Source organism: Numida meleagris, chromosome 16, assembly GCF_002078875.1.
Source record: "Numida meleagris isolate 19003 breed g44 Domestic line chromosome 16, NumMel1.0, whole genome shotgun sequence".
In the NCBI taxonomy this organism is placed as follows: Eukaryota; Metazoa; Chordata; class Aves; order Galliformes; family Numididae; genus Numida; species Numida meleagris.
Genome location: NC_034424.1, coordinates 3585690 through 3611545, shown reverse-complemented (window position 1 = coordinate 3611545; position 25856 = coordinate 3585690). Strand labels below are relative to the sequence as shown.

The 25856-nt window shown below is 44.8% G+C and overlaps 2 long non-coding RNA genes across 5 annotated transcripts in view; both read right to left on the bottom strand.

Moving 5' to 3' along the window:
- The window catches only part of LOC110406925, a 123720-nt gene that overhangs the window by 71126 nt on the left and 26738 nt on the right, over nt 1-25856 (bottom strand). The gene's annotated exons all lie outside the window — the stretch shown is intronic.
- LOC110406926 lies at nt 233-23387 on the bottom strand. The gene is made up of 3 exons (XR_002443638.1): nt 23157-23387; nt 2280-4760; nt 233-2198 (listed from the first exon to the last, which is right to left on the bottom strand). It is a non-coding gene; the product is annotated as an uncharacterized LOC110406926 (long non-coding RNA).

The following is a 25856-nucleotide window of genomic DNA, read 5'->3' as shown; positions in this document are numbered from 1 at the left end:
TCAGCTTTTTATTTTACTACTCATTGTTCTAATTCCACCAAAGGCTGACACAGGTATATGGCATGGAAAATTAAGTTTTCCCCCACGCTGTGTGTGTTTCCAACTCCAGTGTACTTTCTTCCACAGGTCTTTAAAAAAAAAGTAATAATATTACCAAAAAAAAAAACCCTTTCCAAAATATTTTGCAGAAACAAACAAAGAAAATCCTTGTTACTTCCACCAACAACTGCATTGCATGGGATTGATCAATCCCTAAAGGGATCCCTAAGGGATGCCTCATATGCCAGTGCAAGCAAGGCAGAAGCACTGTAAGTGGTGCTGGGAACAGGACAGAGGTTCCTGCATGCAGGAGGCAGCCTCATGTCACTGTTCTGGCTTTCTGTCACCAACAGGAAAGGAGCTCAGATCACACTCAGCCTGTATCACTCTGCTCTGAACTTACACCCATGTAAATCTGCAGGCAAGGCTGTGAAAGCACTGAAGGAAAAAGGAAGAGACACTTGCCTGCAAACACCTTCACTGCATCCCTTGAAGCTCGGATGAAGGTGGAAGAGCTTCAGAAGGTGCCATCTGGCTGGTGAGTGATCTGGCACTGGGCAGAGCCCTGGCTCCTGATTCAGTTGGCATTTAAATTCAGAAGAAATTCAGAAAGGCTCAGGCACTGCTTCCTCCATCTCCCAGGCAGCCCAGGGAAGGGGTTTGGCCCTAAAATGGCTTCTTCCTCTGAGCTCCAGCAGCAGGAGAAGCTGTGGTTTATTGGTGACCACAGATGCTGGCTGCAGACACATGAACCAGCCCCAGGGACTCACCCTGGGCTGAGAACCTTCAACCCTTCTTGCAGGGTCTTGCCATCCCTTTGCTCCCTCTAGGAATAAAAGGACCAAAGCGGGAGGATCAAATATAGGGAAACCTTTCTCTTGTCATATTGGTATGCTTTATTTTTAGGTCAGTCTTCAAAGTTTTCTTTCAGTTTTTTTACCATTCATTTTGACTTCCTTTTGGTTTTCATCATAATGAAGTTACAATCTGAAACAAGTCAAAAAAAAGAAAACAGGACTTCACTGGGTTCCTCTTCAAGCTGCCGCACTATTTAAGAGTTGCTAAAATGAGGAAAACTTGCCCCTTTCTTTTTTTTTCTCTCATAGAAAGCGTGTTTCCAAGAATCAGCATTTCCTGATGAAAAATGGTTTGAGGAATATTTCCCAACCAGAGCCATCACGGAGCACACAGAGCATCGTCCTCCTAACGCCTCACTTCTTGGGGAAGTGCAAGTCATTTTTGCCCAGAATCAGGCAGCGACTGAGGCTCCAGGCTGGAGCTGTTCTTCCCTCACATCACAAAGGACGAGGCCCAGAGAAACTAAATTATCCTCTACCCTAAATTAAAGATCAAAAGTCACACGTGTGCCGTCACGATGAGGGCTAAATAATTCAGACTGACGGGCACTGTCAGAGTACTAAGCAGTATTAGAAAAATTTCTGCTTTCCCTTGCCCCAAACATTATTTTCATGCGTATGTCATGATAAGCTTTACTAATGGGGGCAGTGCTGTGTCTGAACGCCCAGCAGCAGCGGGGCTCTGTGCCTCGGGCACTGCCTTCTGCTTGGCCTTATTCTTTTGGCTGTTGGACAGAGTGTACATACCTAACTCTACTACTGTTGGCAAGAGCATGGGCATGATGAGACTTCTCAACAAAGGAACAAAGGATAGACCTGTCCTGAAGATATGAGACCCATTCCACCACTTGGCAGACAGGCACAGCAGCAAGGTACAGATATGCCATAGAAATTTCTAGCTCAAGCTTTAATTCTCCTCTTTTGGGTCCTCAGCGAACCGCGTGAGCTCAGACTGCCTCAAAGCACATGTTTCCTGAAGGAGAAGCAGATCTCGCTGTCCATTTTAAAGCATCCTTGCGTTAAAAGGACCAGCATCAAAGCCTGGAAGCAGCCTCACTCCCCTGCCCAGGCCCTGCCTTTGCGTGAGGCAGTGGCTGGCAGAAGATGGAGCCAAGCTGCAAAATGAGCATCTCCATGGAGATAAGCTGAGAGCGCAAGAAGGTCAGAGCCGAAGCGTCAGGAGCAGCAAAGGAGTTCTTCAAACTTCATTTCCTTCCACAGCAATCACTTGATGGAGATTTGTTGAACGTGACACCTGGCTGCCTCGCGTTGCCGACTCAGATGAGGAGACAAAAGAGGAAGCTAATTGTTTCCAATGCATTTGAGTTTAATACATTAAGTGCATTTTTAATTAGGGCTCTAAAGGGGAAGGGAATCAATTACCTCTTGCAGAGGCAGATGCCAGTGGCAGGTGATGCCGTGCGGAAAGGAGGAATTGCAGCGGGATGCTGGTGCTCCCTGAGGACAGGGCCCATGCCCTTGTGGAGCCCACACCTCAGGCACTCTTGGTGGCTCCAAGCAGCACAGGGAACTCACGTGAGAGGACACAATCAGGAGAAGATGCTGCTGAACCACCCTGCTGCAGAGATGCCCTTGTGCCTGAGTGTCTCTATCAAGGCAGCGTCTGCTCTGCAGGCCCCGAGGTGGGGCTGGAGACCTTCAAAAGAAGACAGCAGGAGCATCCTTCCCCACCACTGTGGTGAGAACTAGGCTGCTTGTTTCTTGTTTGAGCAAGATTGGGAAAGTCCAAAATGCATGGTTCAACTGGGGCTTGCTGGCCTGTTCTGGGGGAGAGGGAACCAAAGGACGACAGCCGACCCTGATCTCCAGAGAATTCTGTGCTCCCATCCCAGGGAGCTGGTGAGGAGGGAACATCACGGAGCAAGCACAGAGCCTCCCAGCTCAGTCTGAAGCAAGTTCCTGCTGCATGCTGCTGAAACACAGGCATATACAGCGAGAAGCTGGTCTTGCTAAAAAGTCATATTCAGATTGTTCTCCAGACTGACGCTCGGGTCTCCAAGGAGCTTAATTTCATGCCTTTAATGAGAATTGTATTTCCTAAAGGAAGAAGCCAAAATCCTTCAATTCGCTGTAATATACTGCAACAGCAGGCAGGTTTCAGGATCCTGCTTTCTCAGTATCCCCACATTCAGTTTTTGCTAGGCAAAAATCCCATTTCACGTCTTTCAGTAGGACACTTTGGGATGTGCTGAGTTAATTCCCTGAGCTTATGAGTGACTTCAGGTCTATGGCTGAAGTCCATACCACAGAGATTTCTTTGCAGGACCTGAAGGGACCAATTCAGCTGGCTAAAAGGAAAATTAACAGCACCTCCCGAGAGACCCTAGAGCATCCAAAACATCTGCATGGGGCTGGCAGAAGCAGCAGAAGACAACAGGAGGCTGGCATCCTGGCAGCTAGCTGGGACGCTTGATGCTTTCTCACAACACACCGGATACCTCTTCCCAGACAACAGAAAGCAGCTAGTGCTTGGCAAGTTTAGCATGTGCTTGATGCAAGTCTAGCTCAGCTGTAACACAAGACAAGGCCTTCAAGCTGTACAATGCTATGCTTCAGCAAGTCTGAGGACAGAAATTAGCTCCTAAAAATAATTCAGAAGGTTTTGATAGTGAGAGTGGAGCTAACTTAGTAAGAGGCACTGTGAAGCCAGGAAGAGTAAAATGCAAACAGTATCCATTAAAATGAAATGGTGTGTACAGACTGAGTGCTAAAGGAATTAATCCAACAGTTAAAATCACCTTACACATGTAAGACTGAGAGCAGGACATTACTGCCTGGAAGAATGCATTTTTTCTCTTTGCCTTGCTTTCTCTTTCTGTCTATTCTATTTCTCCATATTTTCTCAATGAATCTCTGGAAGATGCTGTTTATGGACAAAATGGAGCATGCTTCATGAAAGATTTATTAATCAGAACTGCCAAATTCATAATTACTTTCTGGGCACTGAAATTGTTTGGCCTTATCAAATAAATGAGAATAACCAGTGATTATTGTTTTTGGAGAAAGCAGTGGCTGGTAATAAGGAAGAAACATGCACACATGAGAAAGAGAAAGATAATATAAATGGACGGAGATGTGTCCGTATAGTTGTCTGAGTGGTCAAATGACTCATCTGTCCTAAAAAAGAAACATAATTTCCATATTATGAGGCAGTGAAGCAAGACAGTGGTACTTTCACCCTAACAGATAGATGGACTTCATTTGTTCCCCTGAAACTCTTCTGCCGCTGCACAGTTCAGAAGCAGCTGGCTCTTCCCTTTATGTTTTAAGTTGATAAATAAGAACACTCTACCTCCATAGAAATTAGTGACATTTAATGCCATCAAACTTGAAAAAAACCTTTAACTTCCAAAGTTCTTCTGCCTCCCGCCATAGACTGAATGGCCACATCTGATGCTTACATACAGCCCTGCAGCAATTTTTGTCCCACACAGAGGCTTATTAAACAGATGGGTCCTGAGGTTTCTGGTATATTACAGAATACATCGGCTTCCCATCAGAAAAAATTCACCGTATGCAGGTGCTTTTGAAAATACAACCAGCTGCCCAAAAACTGGGAAAACTTGGCACGCCCAGCTGGGAGTGAAAAAAAAGCATCACGGCCTTCGAAAAACAAAGCTGTTTGTGCCCACCTGCTCTTTAAGCATGGAAAAACACCTCTGTCTTTATGGACAGGACTTGGAGTGCTCCTGAAAATGCTTCCTGGACTTGCCCGAAGTTGCTCAGCGTGGAATGAGCCGCTGCCCTGGGCCCTGCAGCCCTGAGCTCTCTCCCAGCCTGATAACTCGGGGACTCCTCTCCTGTCCTCTTCCCAAGTCTTACAGATTTTCTCCTCCTCTCCTCCTGTGATGATTTATGGGGGGAAAAAATAATTCTAAAATGAATAATTGATATTCTTTCAAAGCTATCTCCTTTACTCTACTTGTTCTCTTAATTTACTTGGTTTATACCAACTGATGACAGAAGCCTATTGTTTTGCTGAAACATTAACTTCGCAAAGTCATTCCGCTCCCATCTGCAGCACTAAAATTAATGATTCCCTCTGCAACATCTGTTTAATTAACTATCGGCACCATAGAAGAGGCATCCAAATACCCCAGCGACTAAATCAGCCTCAAATTAGGGAAATACGACGTTAAATTGTATCAGAGAGAAGCAGAGATTATCCTTTTGAGCACTGACATTCATTAGCTACCAGCCACCCCATGTATCTTCATAATGAAAAAGTGTCAGCAGCTCTTCACCGTAAAGTTTTCATTTAAGGGCTGCTGCTCCTTTAGCCACAGTGATTGGAAAGAGAAGGAGGTGGAGGGACGTGAGCAAGCTTCAGCCAGCGCTCCATCATCCTCGCTGATGGATCTGCTGCTGGGAAGAAAAGTAAAATAAAATAGTGCTGCCACTGGGTGCTCCCTACATTGCCATCATGCCTGCTTACCAAACAACCCAGCTTTTTTGTCAAAGAGAGCTGGACTGGCTGCAAAAGCTGCCACTGAGGTGGGGTATGGCTGGGGGCAGCTCTGCAGGGCTCTCAGCTGCTCTGCAAGAGAGGGGTGGGAGGAGGCAGCTTGAAGAGGGCAGGGAAGGTTTGGGTTTCCAGCAAGGTCTCTGGGAGTATTGAAAGGTGTTGCACAAGCAACAACCAAAACAAGGGGTTGATTCAAGAGGTTTTGAGGGTTTAAAAACTTTTCTCCCCTACTTTGAACTCCTCCTTTTTTGTTGCTGTGACAACAAATGCAGTGTGAAATTGCAAGTTTGCAAAATGCAGGAATCATAGAATCATAGAATGGCCTGGGTTGAAAAGGGCCTCAAAGATCATCTAGTCTCAAACCCCCCCCCCCACTAGACCAGGCTGCCCAGAGCCACGTCCAGCCTGGCCTTGAATACCTCCAGGGACGGGGCATCCACAACCTCCCTGGGCAACCTGTTCCAGTGCATCACCACCCTCTGTGTGAAAAACTTCCTCCTAATATCTAACCTACATCTTCCCTGTCTCAGTTTAAAACCATTCGGCCTTGTCCCATCGCTATCCACCCTCGTGAACAAGGAAGGCAGCAGGCATCCCAAAAGCAGGGCTGGGTGAAGGAAAGGAAGCAGCCGAGCAGGGTGGGGAGACGGGCAGGGCAGGAGCCCACGGGGACGGAGAACATCAGGAAAGCAAAGGTGAAGCAGCTCGGGCTCCCATCACACAGTTATACTCATGAAAATACACACCTCTACCCAGGCACTCTGCTAGCTATCTGGACTTCTTACCTCATATGAACTTTCTCCAAAAAGGGAACTCTCTGGGGATTTTAGTTCAGCCACTTTGTACACAACTAGGAAAGCGTTAGGTTGTTCGCTTTGAGGAATGAGCTTGAACTCCTGCAAGTACTGAAATAACTCTGAGCTTTTTCCCTAATGCATGAGCTCAGGTCAGGAAAGTGCATCCCCCGAGTCCTCAGGAGTGAGATTTTTCAAAAGCATATCCAGCCCGAGGCTCAGTGCCCACAAGGGCCAGGTTTTCATCGGAGTTCAGTTCCCATTTAGGCTGCTAATTAATCTCTGCAAACACCTCAAAGCATCTAAACTGCATCTGCAGCTGTGATGTCGCCCTGAAGAATGGATATCGTTAAATGAAAACTTCACAGTTTAAAAATCCATTTCCTCTCTCTTTGGAATCATATCTGCTGCCTTTCTTGGCAAATCAGATCTGGTTGTTGTTTCTTGGTTTAAAGAACCAATGCATATATGAAAGACTTCTCAGAAATCTAGCTTTACCTCGCCTTCAGATTGAACGTACACTTAAGTACAAGGGAGGAGCTGAATCTGGCTTCCTTCACATCTGTTCAACCAAGATAATAGATAATTATAGACAACATGTTGGCACATTGGGAACATTTATAAATGGTGAACATGCTTGGGAATAGAGACCGACTGAGACTGCTGTTAGAGAGCAGTCGGAAGTAGCACACTTTTTTTAGGAGGAGGTGAAGGTCAATAAACATAATTACTTTTCTACCAGATCCGTGTTACCCTCAACTTTCACTTCATTAAGCACTTTTTAGTCCTTGCCTTCCCACCATTTCCTGGAGATCCTTGCTAGTGGTCCCAGCTGTCAACTACAACTCATCATTAATTCAAGTATTTCAAAGTTTCTGCCACAATGAATTCTCCTATTTTCTAGTAAAAATGCAATTGTTAAAATTAGTCCTGGTTTAAGAACAGCAAAGGTTTTTGTATCTCTACAGAAAACACTCCTGAACGTTTCTTGGAATGAACTTTCAAAGTCAAACTTCATTCAAGTTCAAGATAATTTGATTTAATTCATGCTAAGAACGTTTAAGACCGCGGCAAGTAACTTTGATTCATTTGCCTTACAACTTAATTCAGCACAATACACTCAAGCATCCTTTTGTCGGCGTTTCCTACTGTTATTTATTTCTCAAGACAGCACTGCAGGTGAATACCCCAGTTAATAAAAATCCCGCCTTGTTGAAAAGAGGGGCTGGCACAGCTGCAGCAGCAGGAAGACAGTTTCTTCCTATGCAGAACACATCTGCACTTGTGACATCCACACTCTCGAGCACACAAGGCAGCGGAGCTGGTGCTTGCTTTCCCAGCACTGCATGCACTAAGGTTATTGGCAGAACTCTACTGACAGAGCATGTAGAGCATGTACCCAACCACATTTAAAAGTGTGACACGAAATTCAAAAGCAGCCAGGGGAATTACAACACTCTGCAGAAGGATAAGATGCTAAACGAGCATGAAACACATGCCATGCTTAATGTGATTTTTTTTTTTCTTTTTTTAAAGACTGTTTCCTTTCCAAACTTGCCAAAGAATACATTGCACTGTCAGAGCACAACCTGAGACGTGAGCAGCCGTGGCAACAGTGTTGAGCTGGATACAGAGCTGGGGACAGCACGGTTTGTGCTTCTGCACAGATAAGGGAGTCCTGTGAACACCAGCTATAGCAGAACAGACAGACACCACTCAACGCATGGAAGAACGATGAAGAAGGAAACCTGCTGTTCCAGGTACAGAGGGTCTTAAGCTCTGGATATCACTGATAATGCAAGGAGAAGGAAGATAAGAAGATTGAAGGCATAAGATAAGGCCCCTGAATAGCCACTAGCAGGAAATGAGGTATCAGTATTTACTGGGCAAAATGGCACGTGGCTCTGGAATCCAGTAGGCGGGGAACTGGAGATTACTTGGGTTGTGCCCAAAGCAGCCAGCTGGGACTGGACTGCAAGTACGACAGGAACTGCAGAAGGATAAGGAAGTCACTGCCAAACTATGCTTCTAATTTTAAAAAGATCTGATGAAAAGATAGTGGGAGACGATGTGAGGAGAAAAGGTGGGCCCGGACCGCGCAGAAGATCAGTGCCAGAGCTGCAAATTGATTTCTGAGACTCCCAGTCCTTAGCCCATTATAACAAAAAATACTGAGCTAAAAGGAACAGCTATGAGTCTCTGTCTTTGCTATTATCCTCAAGGTTTGGATTTATGTATTTATTTATTTATCAAGCGCCGAGATATGACAAACAGAATGAGAAAGACGAAATGCGTAAGAAGGCCCATAAAATTCTTTTCATATCTTTAATCAATCATGACTGGTCTATCTCTCATACGCTTTCCCAGTTTAAAATAGAATAAAGATGTCCCTTCACATACTAATCTTTCTCCAGGCAGCTCTGCTCCTTACATCAGCACAATGACCCAAACGGGATGGCTGTATTAACAGATACCATCTAGTCTTTAATGGAGCTCAGCAACTGGGATTAGCTGCCTGTAATGCAGTTTGGGCTGCCAGGCACTACATGAAACTGCAAACGCATTCCAAGTTACAGGCAACAATTCTGTCTACGTAAAAAGGCATTTCAAATTCAAAACACTTCAAACCTAATAACAGGAAATTATCTTGATGGATCCCCTTCAACGTGTGAAAAAATAAAGAGATGAGGAGAGAGGGACAGGCGTCCAATCAAAACAAAACCGTATCCGTTCTATTTTCTTTCTTTAGTTCACAGCAAAGCAGAAATATGGATATGGATGTCAGGGAGGCAGAGTTGTGGAAATACAAGGCTGGCTGAGAAAGAAAGTTTGCAAACTGTGTTACAAAGGGAGAAAGCAAAAGTCTACCTGCCTGTTTGGGTCAGTGCATGAACCAGAAGCGTTGGTCTGACCCAGGAGGGATTTCTCCTGCAGGAATCTGTTTGAAAGGTGCTGTGCAGAACCTTAGGGTATTTTTCCTGAGGTATTGTAACTAAGCAGATGACAAAACTAAGAGAGAGAAAAAAAATAATAATAATTCAAATGTAAGACCAAAGGAGACTGAGTCAGGAGTTAGGGTTTTTTACCTAGCTTGCATTACTTGAAGATGCTTAAGCTGGACATCCTTAGCAAGACCTGACGGCTCCGATCAGAAGACACCCAATGCTTCCTGAAAAGCAGGACCTTTCTGAAAGTATCTTTGTTCAAGTTGGGCCTCCAAAAGCATGCTCAATATTTGAAAATAATGTCAATTTGTCCATTTAATCCTTGGCAGAGATCGAGGGCACCCTGCTGATAGCTAGAAAACCTCTGGCAGGCTTAGGAGGGGAGAAGGAAGGGTCAGAGTCCAAGTGATGAACGCTGACAAGCTGAGTCACTGATGAGCTGCATGCTATCATCTATCATTTTTAAACCTAGCCTGTCTGAAAGCTTTCTGTGTTGTCAAGCTGAGTCATTTCTGCCCATGAAAGAGAGGGCTGGGGGGAGACGACCTTATTTCATCTCTCGGCACTGTGGCTATGCGCTAATCCTACTGCTGTCCCATTTTCACCACATCTGTCTGTCTGTCTCTTTACTGTCACGTGAATTGGCCGAGCCACCATCTGACATCCCAGAAAGAACAAAGCTTCCCTGAGCCGGCGAAAGAGTCCCCTAAGGAAACGAAAAGGGACTGAAAACAAATTGAAAGCAAGACAGACAAACCTAAGGGCAGATTTTCCTTTTAGCACATTTTTGGAAGAGGAGGGGAGAGAAGTCCCTGATGGCCAGGAACCCGCGCTGCTGTTGGATTTCCAGCTCCAGTCAGAAGCCCAGGGGAAAGATAGCTCTTCACCACCTGTCAGGAGGGATTGCAAACACAACACAGTTGCTTGTAGGAAAACAGCACAGGATCGTCACTTGAGACTGCCTCATTAGTCATACAGCATTTGCACATGTTGATGGCTGAAGGCGAAATATGACCTTAAGTTACATTATCACACCAAACACAATGTCTCTCTTTGCAAGGGGAGAACAAAAGCAAGTGAACGTGCTACTGCACGAGATGTGAGGCTCTGCTCTGATGGCGACAAGATGCCACAGCAGAAGTGAAGGCAACATCCTTGATTCATGCTCCTGTTGGGGCGTCAGCTCCAATGTGGGGCTGCACCGGGTTCTGCATAAAGGCACATAGAACAAACGTGCTCTGCTCCAATGGGCTTTCACCCTAAAAAGCTGATGCCTCCCACTGGGTGAATACTATGAACAGACAAGACAGGCCAAGGTATCAACAGGAGGACATTAAAGTTGTTGGGAACAAAATTCTTCCCCCAAAAAGTCAAAGCAGAAACTAGTGCTGACTGCTAGAATAAAGAGGGAGGGAGGCATTCTGCTAAGTGCAAAGCATCCAGCCAACTAGAACTGAGAGCGCTCTCCAAATCCCTGAAAATGCTGTCCCCATATTCATGGAAGGTGACACTTGTCTTCACGCAGAGCGTGAGCCCTGCATACTGTTTTATTCAAAAAAGAGAGTGTGATTTCAGTGGTGTGAAAGGCTGTGTGCTGGCAAGCCGCAGAAAGATCAGCTTTGCGTGCAGCTCTGTTTTTCTCCTGTCTTCACACCCCACTTGGGTGGGCTTGGATTTCTTCCAGCATCCAGAAAGAAATTAAAATACTACGCTTGCCTATCCGCTGACCCAAGACTTGTTTTCTTTCTGACTGAGGAAAACAAGGACACTTTTTCTATTTAAAAACAGACCTACAGTCAGATTTTTTAAGGTACTCTGCGACTCAGGTCACTCGATCAGATCAGTGTTTGGTCTGCTAACAAGATTAGCAGAGCCACCAGGGATGCAGATGTGTTGTTCCTCCGACTTCCACACATTCCCTGTTTTCCTATTCAAGGCTAAATGCATCAGATACAATAGAAGTGTAAAGTAGATACACGTTTAATCTAACAAAGCCAATGCCAAAGTGCTAAGGAGGGATTTGTAAAGGCAGCTTCTAAGTTCTCTCATCAGCAACATTTGTGCCTTTCTTGTTCTGGGTACAGACACTGTATGCCTATTTTTTAAGCTTGGAACAGAGAAAGAATGAGTTTTAATGGGAACAACTGGCCTCCTGATTCTGGGAAGACATAAAATCATAGATTGCTTGGGTTGGAAGGCACCTTAAGAAAATCCAGTTCCAACCCCCAACACTGTTAGTGTGGGTTCCAGTGAAGAAGGATCATCAGCATGTTCTTGAGACTTCTTGCTTTGGCACTGAGGAAGATTTAGCACATTCCAATATCCATTTCCTCCACAGCTCTAATCTTAACACCCACCTACTGCATGCTAAATGAACATCCCAGCACTTCATAATGGAGACAGGAAATTAATTCCTCATAAGGGTTTTTTTTTTAACCCCTCTTATTAAGACTCCTCAGCCCTGTCAACAGCCAGCTGAGCTGCTCACGAGTCATAATGGTGCATTTATGCAGTCTCATTTCCTCAACTCTCCTACTTGATGGATTATGCCCATTAATTACCTTCATGTTGGAGAAGAGAAGTTGCTGGGCATCAGGGCACCTTGTTGGGCGACATAACCATGAACCTTTGAGCAAAGCGCTCAGGAAAATGGAGACATGAAGTGGTGTGCCTGCTCTGCTCAGTCCCTCTTAGAGGCAACAGCAGTCTGCCATGCTGGCCTAGGATTCCCATGGGAAGCAGCAGATCTGGTCCACCAACCAGAAGGACAACACCTGAACCCAAACCACTGGCTCTTGAGATGGATGCACTTCAAGCACACCCATCCCTCCAGCACCCACTAAGAGCATGTGCTGGATTTTCAGGTCTTGTCCGGAACAACTTTTTAGTAGGACGCACTCCATAGGGGGTGTCTAAGATTATCTCCTTCCTTCACATATAAGTCATCCTGGAAGAAAAAAAATCCCTAAATTTTGTATTGCATTTTTTATCTCCAACTCATAGGTTCTCAGGGATATCTTTTCTTTGGTGGATATGACTAATCTTTAAATCCTGCAAAAAAAAACCAACAAAAAAAAAAACAAAAAAACCCACCCCGGTTTAATGCAAACATTAAAATAGACCAAAGTGCATCAGAATGACAGATCTGGTTTAAAATTGTGCCACTTCACCCAGTCTTCAGCTCAGCAACATCATACAGAGATGATGTTCAGAGAGATGGATCTTAAAACAGCAAGCAAAATTCTTGTGAGAAGAAAATTGCTCGTATCCATATGACATGGATTTGGAAGCGGCAGAGTGAGAATTTAGAGCTGGTACCGAAAGCTGGAGGGCAGTGCAGAATAAACACACAGACTGCATCCCCAATTTTGGTACAAACCTTTTCAAAAAATTGTCATGCACTATCAAAAATAAAAGCACAAAATCAATTCCGCGTTCACGAAACGAGAGAAACTCTCCTGCGAACACGATGCTTGGAACTTTCCTCAGTTTTGCTCCACATTTTCAAAATGTTATGCAACATTTAATTTTGATTTTTCGCATACCTACGCCATGGGAACTGTGGAACAGCAGAATAATGTAACTCTTCACAGGATTTCAAAGTTTTTCTATCAGGCCTAGCACAAATGTTCTGTGGAAAAGTACAGTGTTGTTGCCTAGCAAATGTCTACAAAAAAAGAGTTTCTGTTTAAGTAGAGAAACAAATTAAATATAAACCTTCTGCAAGGGCATGCTCCCCTGGGACAGCAGGTTCCTGAAGATTCAGAGGGTAAAACTGTCAGAAGCTTTTGTTACAATATAGGCAGTACATCACAGCCACAGAGACTGAAGATATTAAAGGGAAAAACCCTTTTAGTCTGGGCTCACTCAGAACTAGCTGCACGCTTCCAGATCCTTTGACCCCAGGGAGTTATTAGCAACATTTTTTTAAGCAATCTTTAACATTTTCTGCCTTTTGTTCTTAATACATTAAGAAATTACACCCTAAGGGGAATGGACTCCCAAGTGCCACGTCACTCCCTGGAGTAGCCAGCTGGCAGCTCCATCTCCCCAGCCAAGCCTGGTGTCCATGCCAGGAGATACACTACATCTACCTCCTAATTGGTAGTAGATTGTCTTTGGGAAGAGATTAATGGACTGCTTTGGCTTTTCAAGTTCTCAGTGTTTCTATTGACAAATTCCTTTAAAATCCTTTGCGTCTCCCTGCTGCCCAGTATCTTTCCCAAATCTCACTTTGCAAAATGGAGACCCAGGGATGACGTGGCTTCAGCCTGTCACTCAGGGGGACCAGCTTAGGGCCATGAACGTCTAGAAGGGAATGTATTCATGAAAGGAGCAAAGAATAACTTTTAGACAGATGTTCAGAAGGGTGATCCTCACAGCAGCAAGAAGCAGGAGAAGGGTAATGGATGCAGGGCACAATGAATGCGTTGCTGTGCCATGGGTGCCCCTCTGCTTTCCATGATGATTGGGTGTGGAGTCTCTAATTAATTTACAGTTAAACACAGCCACCCACACAATAGCAATATATTACTTACGCAATTTTGCCAGCAGCCCAAATAAATATCCTTGATTACTCAATGAGAAGCTGCGCCCTGTTAGCTGACCAAAGTTCCTTATGCTGCAGATTATATCCAAGGAGTATTTATAATTCACCAGGAGATCGATTTATCTACCTGGGAATTCAGTTCTGAGCTCGAATCCTGCAGATGTTGCCTGTCAAGGGCTGTTGCACACATTTCACCCACTCTTTCAGAAACAGCAGACAATTTTTTGACCTGGGTTTCCAAGACACTGAAACAAGAGTGAAAAAGCTATTTTCATGACTAATCATTCCAATTCTAGTTGCGCTGGATACAGCTGAGAGTCTTTCTAATTCACGTGAAGTCTACTGGAAGATAAGCATATCACTTAAAGCCAGGGGAGCTGGGACTGCTGGCTGCTTTCCAAGAAAGACCCTCCACGTGCCCTCCCCTATCAGCCACGAACAGCACTATTAGCAGAACTTCTGGAATATGTGACAGAGAGAAACTAGCACGGACATCCCACCATCAAGCCAGTTTCATGCATGCCCCAAGGTAGCTACAAACAAAGTAAAAGGCTGCGTGGAGCAGGAGCCTGCTGTTGCTCCCTTCTTGCATTCCCGTTCCTTGTGTGCTTCCCTGGCCCCAGTATTCCCGCAGGCAAGACATGTGGCCGGGATGAGACCTGGCTTCACTTCCACAGCCATGAAAAGAGCTCTGCATACAGATTGCACAACAGAGACCAGACTGTGTTGCCTCCATCCCCAAGGCTGAGAAAGCCGGTGTTGGTGGGCCGGCTTCACCCCCAGGGGGTGCAGTCATCAAACAATCATTCACACCGGCCTCCTTGGTTCGGTGGAAGTGCTGGATGCTCCATGCATAAGAAAAACAGCTCTAAGTGAAGGAACAAGCTTGTTGTAAACAGCTGTTTTCGGCCTGGAAAACTGCTCATCACTCTAGTCTGAAGTTTCTGATCCCAATCCTCAAGCTCTTCTGGCTTCCAGTGGTGGCAAGATGGAGCACTCAGCACGTAGCAAAAGAGACTGCACGTCTGTCTCCTCTGCAGCTATTTGCAGAAATGTTTAGATGTAGGGTGAGTTCGATTTATGTGCCTTATCTTCCTCAAACCAGATAGAATACTTCCCTTCCGTTACAAACACTGCTTAATGGATCTCTAACAGCCTTGCTTTCTCAACATCAAACATACAAAAAATAAGGGGGAGAAGGACGAACCAAACAAACAAGTCTTTATTGTTTCCAGGTGTCCCTGATTATGGTTGGAGGAGGAGGTGGAGAAGAAAGAGGGAAGAGAGATTAAAAAAAAAAATTTGTAATTGGGTCCTTGGCACCAGCTCGTCACATATAAACTAGCAGACAAAAAACTGAGTGTTAAAAGAAGTTCTTAACTCCTGAAGATCCGAAGTATTCAAAGCATCTCTGCAAACAGCAGCTTACAACAGTTGTTTTTTTTTTAAAAAAAGGCAACCATAAATAAGGCTCAAGACCCAGAGTGGGCTCTAAAGGAATGTTAACTTTTACAAGGCTGGACAGCAACTTCTCAGAATCACCCTTTGATAGGCAAATACCACTGAATGGGATGTGATCACACACAATGATGTTTTTTAAATGAAAAGTTCACGTGTTTTTGTTCAGCATCTTTATACTTCTCCTCAAATGTAGAGAAAAAGCAGGGAAAAAATAGAAAATAATATAAAAAGGTGCAAAGATCTTTCTGAACATTTCCCTCATGCTTCAATTAATTTATTTTTAGTTTTACCTGTTATCTTGATTCTGGATAACAGAACATACTGACAGGCCTAGGGCAGCAGAGGTGGGAAAAGATGGGAAGGTTTGAAAGCAGATGACGTGGGTCCAGGGCCCATTTCCCATAGAATATAAATGAGAATTAAATGCTTAATTCCTGTTGGTGGTGCTTGGCTCCTGCTCTAAGGCAGAGAAGGAAAGACTGTGATGAGCCTGTGCTGTGCTAGGATCTCCTGAGTGCAGAAGTGGAGATTATTTGAATGTTTCCTTAATGGGCATCCTTAGCTCTCTGCACTTCAGGGAAAGCTGTGTTGTGTGAGCAGTCCCCCAGCAGTGGATGTGATGACAACTGGCTTCTCCTCTCCTTCCTACAGCTTCTGAGTCTGAGCTAAGACTTAGCCCGTCCATCAATACATTACTTCTTTTATTTAGATCTCTCTCTGCTGCCCACTTGTTTCTTTATAGAAAATATGTAAAAATCAATAGCTTTTAAGACTCCATTTTTCTGTGATTTTGTTTTCAAATGGGTCGCTTTCAAATGATAATCAGGAGAAGCACAAAGCCAGACAGTGCTCTCAAGTAAGCTTCTTTTTCTTAGAGAAACAAGCTTTATAACGTCCTTTCTCATTAATCTTTTTCTAAACCATTGGAGTTAAAACCATATTTTGCTCCTCCTGGCCAAAAGCTGTTCTCACTAAGGAGAACAGTTTTATGTCCCTTATCAATGATTCTAACACAAATTTAGGGTCAGAGATGTTGATCTACAACCTTTTCTTAAACGTAGCCTTCAGTGCCATCCTCATCATTCGTCTTTGATCTATTGTGCATCTACCATTCAGCACTAACTTTACTGCTTGTCCCGTGACTTTGCTGCATCACATTCACAAGGCATGAATAGTGCCTGCTTCACAAGAGCAACGCTCTGAAATGCTCCTGAATGAGATCAGAGAGACACAATAACCAAAAGCAATCAGAAAACCCCTTCTAACAAGTGCTTGAAGATACTGGGGACTTGTGCTGGAAAGCAGCGTCTGGCAAAGAAACTTCTACTTGGCAGCTGAGATGCTCAGCTGCAGACAATGTCAGGAGTCACCTGTGTGCATGCCTGCGTCCTCGTGGCTGCTTGTAAGGATTCTCTTCCTACGTATCACTAAGTACATGGGGTCAGAGTGCAGGAGGTACATTACAATGCACTGTACTGTGTACAGTATTAGGGATCTGACTGTTATCACTTTCCCTGTGACGTTCCAAATGCGGCCTTGAGTCCTTCCTTTCCTCTATCAGCAAGTCCTCCAGATGACACAAAATTTCACAACAGATGTGCTGATACCACGGCAGTGACAGAACAGAGGGGAGTTCTCTGAAGGACCCAGGACAGGGCGCTGCCAATTGCAGGTTGCTGTGCGAGCAGCATCCTGGGCTAACAGAGCTCCTGGACTGAACCCTCCCTGAGATGTGCACCTGCATGATTCTCCACTCACACATACAAAGAAGAGTTCCATATACCCATCCCCCTGTCCTCGATGGTTTAACAAACACTGGAGCCATTCAACATTCATCACATTACACCTGATCTTTTCATTTGTCCTTTTCACCTCCCTCCTCAGCCACTGGCTCCTAAGGAGGGCAAGAAATGGAGAGAAATTTTCAAATGAAAGAATCCTCCCTTGTCTCCCAAATTAACCAACCCCTTGGAATAACACCTGCCTATCAGCCAGTGGAAGGGCAAAGAAAAGCCACAACATCAGATATAAAAAGGGTGAAAGAGAGAAAGATGGGACATAGCAGAGGAGGCAAGCACTTGCATGACCTGCAGCATACAGACAAGGAATCTAGCACAATGCGAGACCTTGGGATCCTGGGAGATTTTGACTAATGGTCTCTGCAAGTCTTATTATTTCATACATATTCTCGTATCTCTGACAAAGTTAGTGAATAAATCACATCCCCTTGTCCCAGGCTGACCCCTTAACCTCTCAGAGATAATGAGGCATGGTACCTAGCATCTTCTAATGTTGCCAAGATCTATATCAAAGAACATTAACTCTCCATAATAACATCTCTATTTATTAAAGCAAATGCCTTTAATCCTTCTCCACTCTCTGCTCAGCAAGCCATCTTTACTTTTATTACTGACATTTGATTGGAATTAGGTGAATGGGCTCAGTGCCCCCAGAAGGTGGATGTCTCTAGGACCTCAAATCTAACGCGTCCCTCCTGGCATGGTCACACTCCTCCTGGTCAGATTTGCTTCAGGCTCACTGCAGCTGGCAGGGCCTACACGTTGGGGCCTACCAGAGGTAGAGTTGTCACAGAGGACAGAAAATAATTGAAAATTAATTTTTTTTTTTTTAAAACTTTTGCTCTTTCATTGATATTATTTGCCAGCTACTTGTGAGCAGACTGTGATCTTGTCTCCCTTCAAGTAATGTGTGCTTCAAGGTTATCTACCAGGCTGTTTCTGGGAAAAAGCCTTGCAGTGCAGGTCAGCTCCTCCTGCCAGCTCTCAGATGTAATGGGAGAACTACCTTCATAGGACCAGATCAAGGAACTATGACAACTTATGCCAAATGACAATATTTTCCAACCACAAGGACCCAGTGAAATAGTAAAGAAGCCATAACATCCCACCAACAAGTCAACAGAGAAAAAGAAGCAAAGCTAGTTAGGAAAATACAGTAGAAGAATTCATGGATGTGAAACGCTGCCACTGCAGGAGCAGGATCTAGTAGCTCAGCTTCAGATCTTGAGGAGAGGAGCTATGACTTTCTGATTGGTCCAAATCAATGGTTCTTTCCTAAATTACATCAAGAAACCAGCCTTTAATTAGCACATCAGCATATGTAGCCTCTCCCTAAACCACCACTGCCACATGGGCCAGCATCACGTGAGCAACCACCCCAGCAAAGTGTCCTTCATGGGAAAACATCCTGTGGGGAGTGCCTGGGGGAGGGGAGATGAGAGCAGCCTTCTGCTCCAAGGGACGTTCAGATAAAGAACACCATCCCCAGCAGGGAGCTAGCTAGGGGACATCCCCAGAGCTTCAGAGCATCCCAAAGAGACGTGCAAGAGACTGGCAATGCCACGGGGCAAGGTGCTTTTGAAGGTCTACTTCTGCCACAGCTCACGACTCAGCATAGAAAGATTCCGTCTTTCTTCCTCATCTCCTGTCTGTAAGGAAATTTTCTGAAACTTTCCTTCTTGCACTCTTTGTCCTGCCTGTGGCTGGTCTATTTGTCAGGGCAGGCACCTTGTCCCATTATATTTCCATACAGAGTGCAGCACCGCAGGGTTCAGATCTCAAATTTAGTTTCTGTATGCAACACCAATATTAGTTACTAATAAGTATTAGACATCAGCCTATAAGCAGAAAAGAAGAAATGTTTCCTCCTTATAACAGGTATTATTATCCCATAAGGCAATGACAGACAGAAGTGGAAAATCAATATAAGAAACTGAATATCTGGACTGAACTCCACTTTGTCCTATGGTCCAATCTGGCACCTATTCTCCTCTGCTATTCAAGTAGAAGTCCTGTCTACATCAATGGAAGTTCTTTGCAATTAGGGAAGAAGTAAAAAAATAACACGCTGTAAGGCTGCAGTTCTATCACCCTTTCCTTTCTTGCCCATCAAATGCTGGGAGAGTGACCTTGTTTTCATTAAGAGGAACACCTTGTGAATGAATACAGGATGTCAGATGGAAACAGAGGCAGACAAGGCAAAGAATTCATTAGACAAAGTTTCAATATGGCAGAGCGAGACATTCGTTATCTTACAGCCAGTCCTTGGGAGTTTTAATTAAAGAGACCAAGCAGTTTGTATATAAACTGCCTCATCTTAAGCATTAAAATCACACTAAATATGAACTCAGAGTTTTCTCAGTTTAAACATTCTTGTTCCATTGTTGCACTCTGCCACAGGGCCAGCTCCATCTGGAAGCATGGGGGACAAGCGGGCCCAGGGGGTGTCACAGAACCTGCTCCTGGGGGGCTCCTGGACCTGGTTCGCAGCCTCCAGAGATATACATAACTCAGAACAGCCCTGGATTTTCCAGTGCGTGGATGTACAAAAATAAATCTGCAACTGCACTGGGCTCCCTGACATTGTGAGTTGAGAAAATCACAACAAACAACGCAGCGCACTGAACTGGCTTGTGACACTGTTTGGACCGATCCTCCCAGAGCAGCACCAAGCCGCAGCAGGGAGAAGCCCGCTGACTAACACCGAGCTCCTCTGAAGCCAGGACACCTGAATCTGAGAGGCACTGGGGCTATTTTATTGACCTAAGACAGCACGTGATGCTAGATGGAGATCTTGTTATGGGATCTGCCAACACCAGGCCCTTCGGCAGGGCTCCACTGCTTTCCCCACAGGCCTGGCACACAGCATTGACTCCACAGGGGCACAGGGAGCCTCATCTGCTGGAACAGTTTCGGGTCCACACTAAGCTTAACCCATTCAGTTAACTTAAAACGTTCACAATTCCATGCTGCACGTGGGAGAAATCAGAAAGCTCCCTGTGCGCAGCAGGTGTTGTGCTAAGTCGTCTGCACAAAGCAAATGGCAGCACCTGAGGATTGAACAATACGAATCCCTACAACCTGAACTAACTGAAGAAGCATCTCATTAATCTCACACGTAGGGGCCCTAGGCACTGGTCAGAGCTGTTTGTGGTGAGCAAAGATCTCTGTCCTGTGACAGATATCCTGCAGCAATGGGGCCTTACTCACAGGTGGCTGCTTGGCAAGGAGGGGATATGCAGGCAGGGGATCCGGGAACGTTTCTGCTTGAAGTAAGGATTGCTTCAGGCTGATTCACCTCTGTGTATGCATGTGGCTGGGTATCTGAATCACTGTGTGCATATGTGTCTGTGTGTTTGTCTTGACTGAATGAATCACCCTACCTGTTATAGTGTAAAACAGCAAACATTAGTAAAACTGATAATAAGCCTAGTGGTGGTGATTCAACCAAAGCTAGCACATCTGTCACTGAGCAACAGACTGCCAGGCTTTTCATCAAGGGAAATACAATTGAATAATAATGTAGTAAAGGTAAAGCAGCTTCAACAGAGCTTTCTGCCAAATTAAATACAAGGTATGCTAAAAAAAAAAAAAAGAGAGAGAGAAGAATACAAATCGAACTCCTCTTGAATACAAATCCCTTCGTAATGGGTACTTGCTGTCTGAAGACAGAGCACATCTGCAGCCTGAGCAGCTTGCCTGGGGCATGGGGGTGGACAGAGGTGGGTGGGAGGGTGGTGAGGACACTGACAAGCGTCCAACTCCTGGAACACAAAGTCTTTCCTGTGCCAACAGCCAAACAAGGAATTAAAGGGGAGGAGGAGCCGGGCTTTCTGACTAATATTTTAAAACCTGGTTCTCTAGTGCCATCTGGTCACTTGGCAATGCAGAGGAGCCGTAACCTCATCTAAAGTGGTCTCAGAGGGATCTCCCTATGGTGGAAAAGCCTCTGATGGCAGAGGGCTTCTGCAGCATTTGTAGGATACAGCAACCTGGAGAGAAAAGCCTGGAGGCCCTGGCTGCCAGATACCTGCCTGCAGTCAGCACCAGCCAGCCAACCCTCAACACCTGCTGCTGCCCCTCCAACAACACCACTGTGTCAAAATTGCCCCGAGGTCTTCAACACCATGCCTTCTTCAGGACACTACACTTATTTATGTCTGTAACAGATAAGCTCAGAAACTGCAACTGCCTTTTGAAGCAGCAGCACAAAGCCATGGGAATGAGCCACAGAAGCAGCATGCCAGACACCTTAGGGGTGTGTTAGTGGCAGTGCCACTTCCCAAAGGGTGCTAACCTGCTCTGCATATCAGCATGTTCTTTGTACGCTGCTCCAGCTGTGTGATCAGCTTTTCATGGGAGCATCATTTTAAGTGACCCTGGTGTGCCTTGCCACAGCGTAACTAAGTACAATGGGCCATCGATCTGCCAGCTATAAACTAACCATCTCCAAAAGGAAATAGAAAAGAAAAATCCAAGAGAAGGGGGCTACAGTTTGGACATTCTTCTGTCCCCAGGGGAGATGTTTGGGGCATTTCATTTTCAACACCTTATTTCACTCCATTTTCTCCTTCCCTTCTACATGGAACAGCTTTCTTCTACTCTTTTGTTCTCATTTACCTTCTTTTTTTAAACCAAAGGGGCATAAAAAAAAACACCACCTTTTAAGCATTTGTGCTTAGTATTCGCTTAGCTTTTGAAACTGCTGCAGGGCTGGAGATAAAAACACACACACACACACACACACACACAAATATCCAGACCCCTTCTGGCAGGAGCAGGAGACGAAACGAACCTTTTGGACTATTTTGAGACGAGACAGATTTGCAAAAGCTACAATGCAAAACCCACAACAGTCAACACAGCGACAGCTCTGCCAGGCTGAAAGGAAGCCTTCCTGCAAATTGCATTTTGAAACGTGCTTTGCAATTGCCTCTCCTGAGCACGTAACAGCCCCAGCACGCAGCTCCCGCTGAGTCACTGCCACTGGCCAGCCAATGCCTCTCTGCCTTCCCACCTTCTGCTGGCAGAGAGCCCCACAATCAATGTGTTGTGCCCAGGTTACCAAGCACAAATATTCAGGCTAATAAATAGCACAGACAATACAGCTCACAACATCAGCACAGGGTTTTTTTCCCCCCCTTCATTCCTTACTGGAGCAGACGATAAATAGCAAGTGGCCGTGCGGAGGTGATGGGAACAGTGGCTGCTTGCCCAGGGTGGGCGTGATGGGGAAGGATCCCTTCTCCCTCCAAAGCCACAGCCCTGGGATCAGGAGATGGCTCCAAATTGCTAACACACCTACCTCGTGTTCATCTAAACCAATAACAATAAAGGAGAAGGTTAGGAGCTATTCAGTGCAATTCCAAGGCAGAGAACAGCCGTGCACTCGGCTCGCCAGGTTGGAGCGCAGGGTGAGGCTGCTGGCACGCACTGCCTGGCTTCCTGCCTCGGGCAATGGCCTGTCCCTGACGCTTCAGAGAGAAGCGAGAATAAACCCGTAACACACCTAATTCAGCTGTGGGATGTTGTGCTGCGGCTAGGAAGGTTTTTGCCTTGGTAATATCCCTCCAAGAATCACAGCCGGAGGAAAGCAGACCCGAGGCGAAGCAGCCAGCACACCCTCCCAAGGCAGCCAGCGCTGCACTTCATAACACCCGGTGGCATAAGTTAGCAGACAATGACAGTTTTTCCTTACCACAGAGACTGAAAATCGTTTAAGCAATGTTTTCAGGATTTTTTTTCTGACATTTTTTGGTTTATTGGTGCTTAAACAGGGTTTACAAGGAAAATGTCATTGCTACAGCTATATATATTTTTTTTTTTTTACCCTGTACAAGGGGATGATTTTCCAAAGGAAGTATTTCAATATTAAAACAGATATTTGAAAGGAAGTTTAAAATAAATTGTAAAAAACCCTTCCCATGTTTGCAGAAGCAGCAGCTGGAACAGTGTTTGTGTTGTAAAAGGGGAAATTTTGAAGAGGTTGAATGGGATGATGAAGAAAATGAAAGAACTGATGATAACGGGTCCCCTTCTCCATCCCAAACTGAGTTGTTCTCACAAAATTGAGTTTGCAGACATTGGATTGTCTTTGCTCCCTGCACAAATTGCATAGATTATCATACACCAGTCAATCTCAAGGTTACTTGAGATTCAAAACTCCAAGTTTCTGCCATTCTCTGCTATAAGTGACTTTCCATTTAGCAAGCGAATTGTAACTCACCAGCTTGTTCTACCGAGGCTAAAATCCCCTTCCCAAACCAGCTCAGCACAACCACCAAGTCCTAGGTTGGATTTGAACCAGGTTTCCAAAAAAGAAAGGTAAGAAAAATAGAGAAGAGATGCAGTTAGGTGAAAAATGCCACCTTCTCGTCTCCGTTTCAGAGCAGATGATTTGCCATGAAATATTACTGTTTAAGACACATCATTGCTTCACTCAGCACTGCTTTCAGGTTAGTGGCCCGCACGCATTCGTTTCCACACAGAGATGAGGCTGAAAAGCTCTTGGGGGAAATAAGGAAACCCACCAGGAACCTGTTTTCCTAGCAATTTTTGCAGATAGATTTGTGCCTCCTTTTTTTCACCTCAACGTCTGGTTAAGCAAATCCCCTAACTCGTACAAATACACTCAGGTACATCTACAGGCAAATGTGAGCAAAGGACAACGCTGAAATCTTACCATACCACAGCACTGCTGACAACTTGGTATTTTCAAGTCAAAGTTTGTTGGGATTCCAGGATTTTCTGAGCATCTCTAATGCAAAAATAATTAGGAGGGAGCTTCTAGCTCTCCTTTGCTACAGCAAGAGGGGGAAAGAAAGCTTCAAAATTGAGCTCCAAAAATTTTAAAAGCAAAAGTGTAAATAAAAGGACTCTCCCACACGTCACTATTTCCTTTCGGGCATGTCATGATTTTGATGCCTTGCAGCCCAGCTTTCACATGCTCAGGATGGGCAGTGGTAGCCCAGGGAGCAGCATGGCTTTGGGCCACCTGCTGGCCCTTTCCTGATGGATCCAAAGATCTACCATCACCCCCACTCAGAGCTCCCAGGTTACTGCAGTGCAGGCACAAGAGCTCAGGGATCTGACCCCGCTGCCAGCAGCTGCTGGTGTTTTTCCACAGCGTCACAGCCCAGGGTGTGAGCAGCACAAGGCACTGCTGCTGCACCTTCCATGCCCTTAGTGCCTTTTAAATATTAAGTAGTAAAAAGATGTATAAGTAAAGAGTACATCCATAAATAAAGCAAATGTATAACTCAGCGAATTAATTATTATTTCATTACTAGCAGCCACATTCTCTAACAGAATAACTAAGAGCAGAATTTTCGTCTGGCTTTGCTTCTCATTATTACAACAACACCGACAATTACTTGCAGGACAGATGCATACTTCAGCTAATCATTTGAGGATTAATTTTATGTATGCATAAATAACCCATGTTTTGATTCAGGGTCTTTCAAGCAACATACTTGATGAAATAGACTTGTGTTGGAATAGCATTGGCTCAGATAGCAGATACAGAATGGGAGCACTACTGTCCTCTCCTAGCAAGCCTCTGTACTCCGCCGTGTGCTGGGGTTATTCTTTGAAAGGGGCTTGCGACTCACTTTGTTGCCATCCTGCCATATAAAATAACCAGAACGTTTTAAATAAAGCACAGCCTTCAATAGTTTTTGAAAGCAGCACACAGACCGGGTTTTGTTTCAAGGAGCAGCAGCTCCAGCTGCACGGCTGCGGTGCAGAATGAGGACGCAGGTGACACGAGGACAATTTCTGCTCCACTGCAGGGCTGACAGGACCACGGGCACCAATGCTCTGCACAGCGCTGCTGCCTGCTGGAAGGGCTGAGGACTCACCTAGCCAGCGCCTCGGTGAAGCTCCTTGTGTTGATGCCAGCACATATTTCCAATGCCACGTTACTCTATTGCTGCTCCCTGCAACTGCAAGCCCAGGTCAGCAGATGTACTGCAGAGCAGGTCACAAACACAACTGCTGTGCCTGTGCATCTGTATCTTTCACCTGCCTTGTCTACCAAGATTCTAGGTTGTGGGGATGCGCAATATTTAGCACAGAAGGGGCAGGTCTCAGTGCCAAACACTAAGTGATAATACACACGTTCATTCCCATATTCATGTGCACATCCATGGCCTTACCCTATCACTTAATTTTGCAGAAGGACAAGTTCCATCAGTTTCTAATCTGCTGAATAAGTTATTTCAGAATTGTCAAGTAGGTTATTTCTCACCTTTCTCTGAAACCAAATTACTTGGATGGGAGAATATAGAAAACTGTCTACGTCTCATGAAAAACATGTTGAGATTTTATACCTCTCATTGAGTTAAAATTTTAGAGATGATTAGTTTTTTAAAATATTTGATTTCAATTGTGTTGTAACATCACATTTTAATGGGGAAGTGGCCCCTTTTGGTTACATCAAAGCAGAACATATTACAAAACACTGTCCACAGACATTTGTATCTATTATAGTGTGAACTGTCATAATAAATGCTGTTGGCACTTTTTATTTTATCAAAACAGTGAAGTGATATCAAAACAAAATCTAAATATTTGTTTCAACTATTCCCAGCTGGAACTATCATTGAAACAGACTCCTTCCAGAAAAAATATTCTGGTTTTAAAAAAAACCTCTTCCTTTTTGGAACACACACCACTTTCTCAAGATGTTTTTTGATGTCTTCCACTCTGTATCTCTAATATTGGTCATGGTCTGAGCTCTGATTAAATATTACTAGGGTCGAGTCTAGCTTCATTATTTACAATGAGACTGCAGTAACACAGGCTGCCAATATTGATACCTCCATGAGAGGATGCTCTATGGGCTGCGGATCCTTGGGGAACTTCCCATGAGTTAATCCTTGCTGTGGGAATGGCTCACCACCATCATAAGCAGGCAAACTTCACA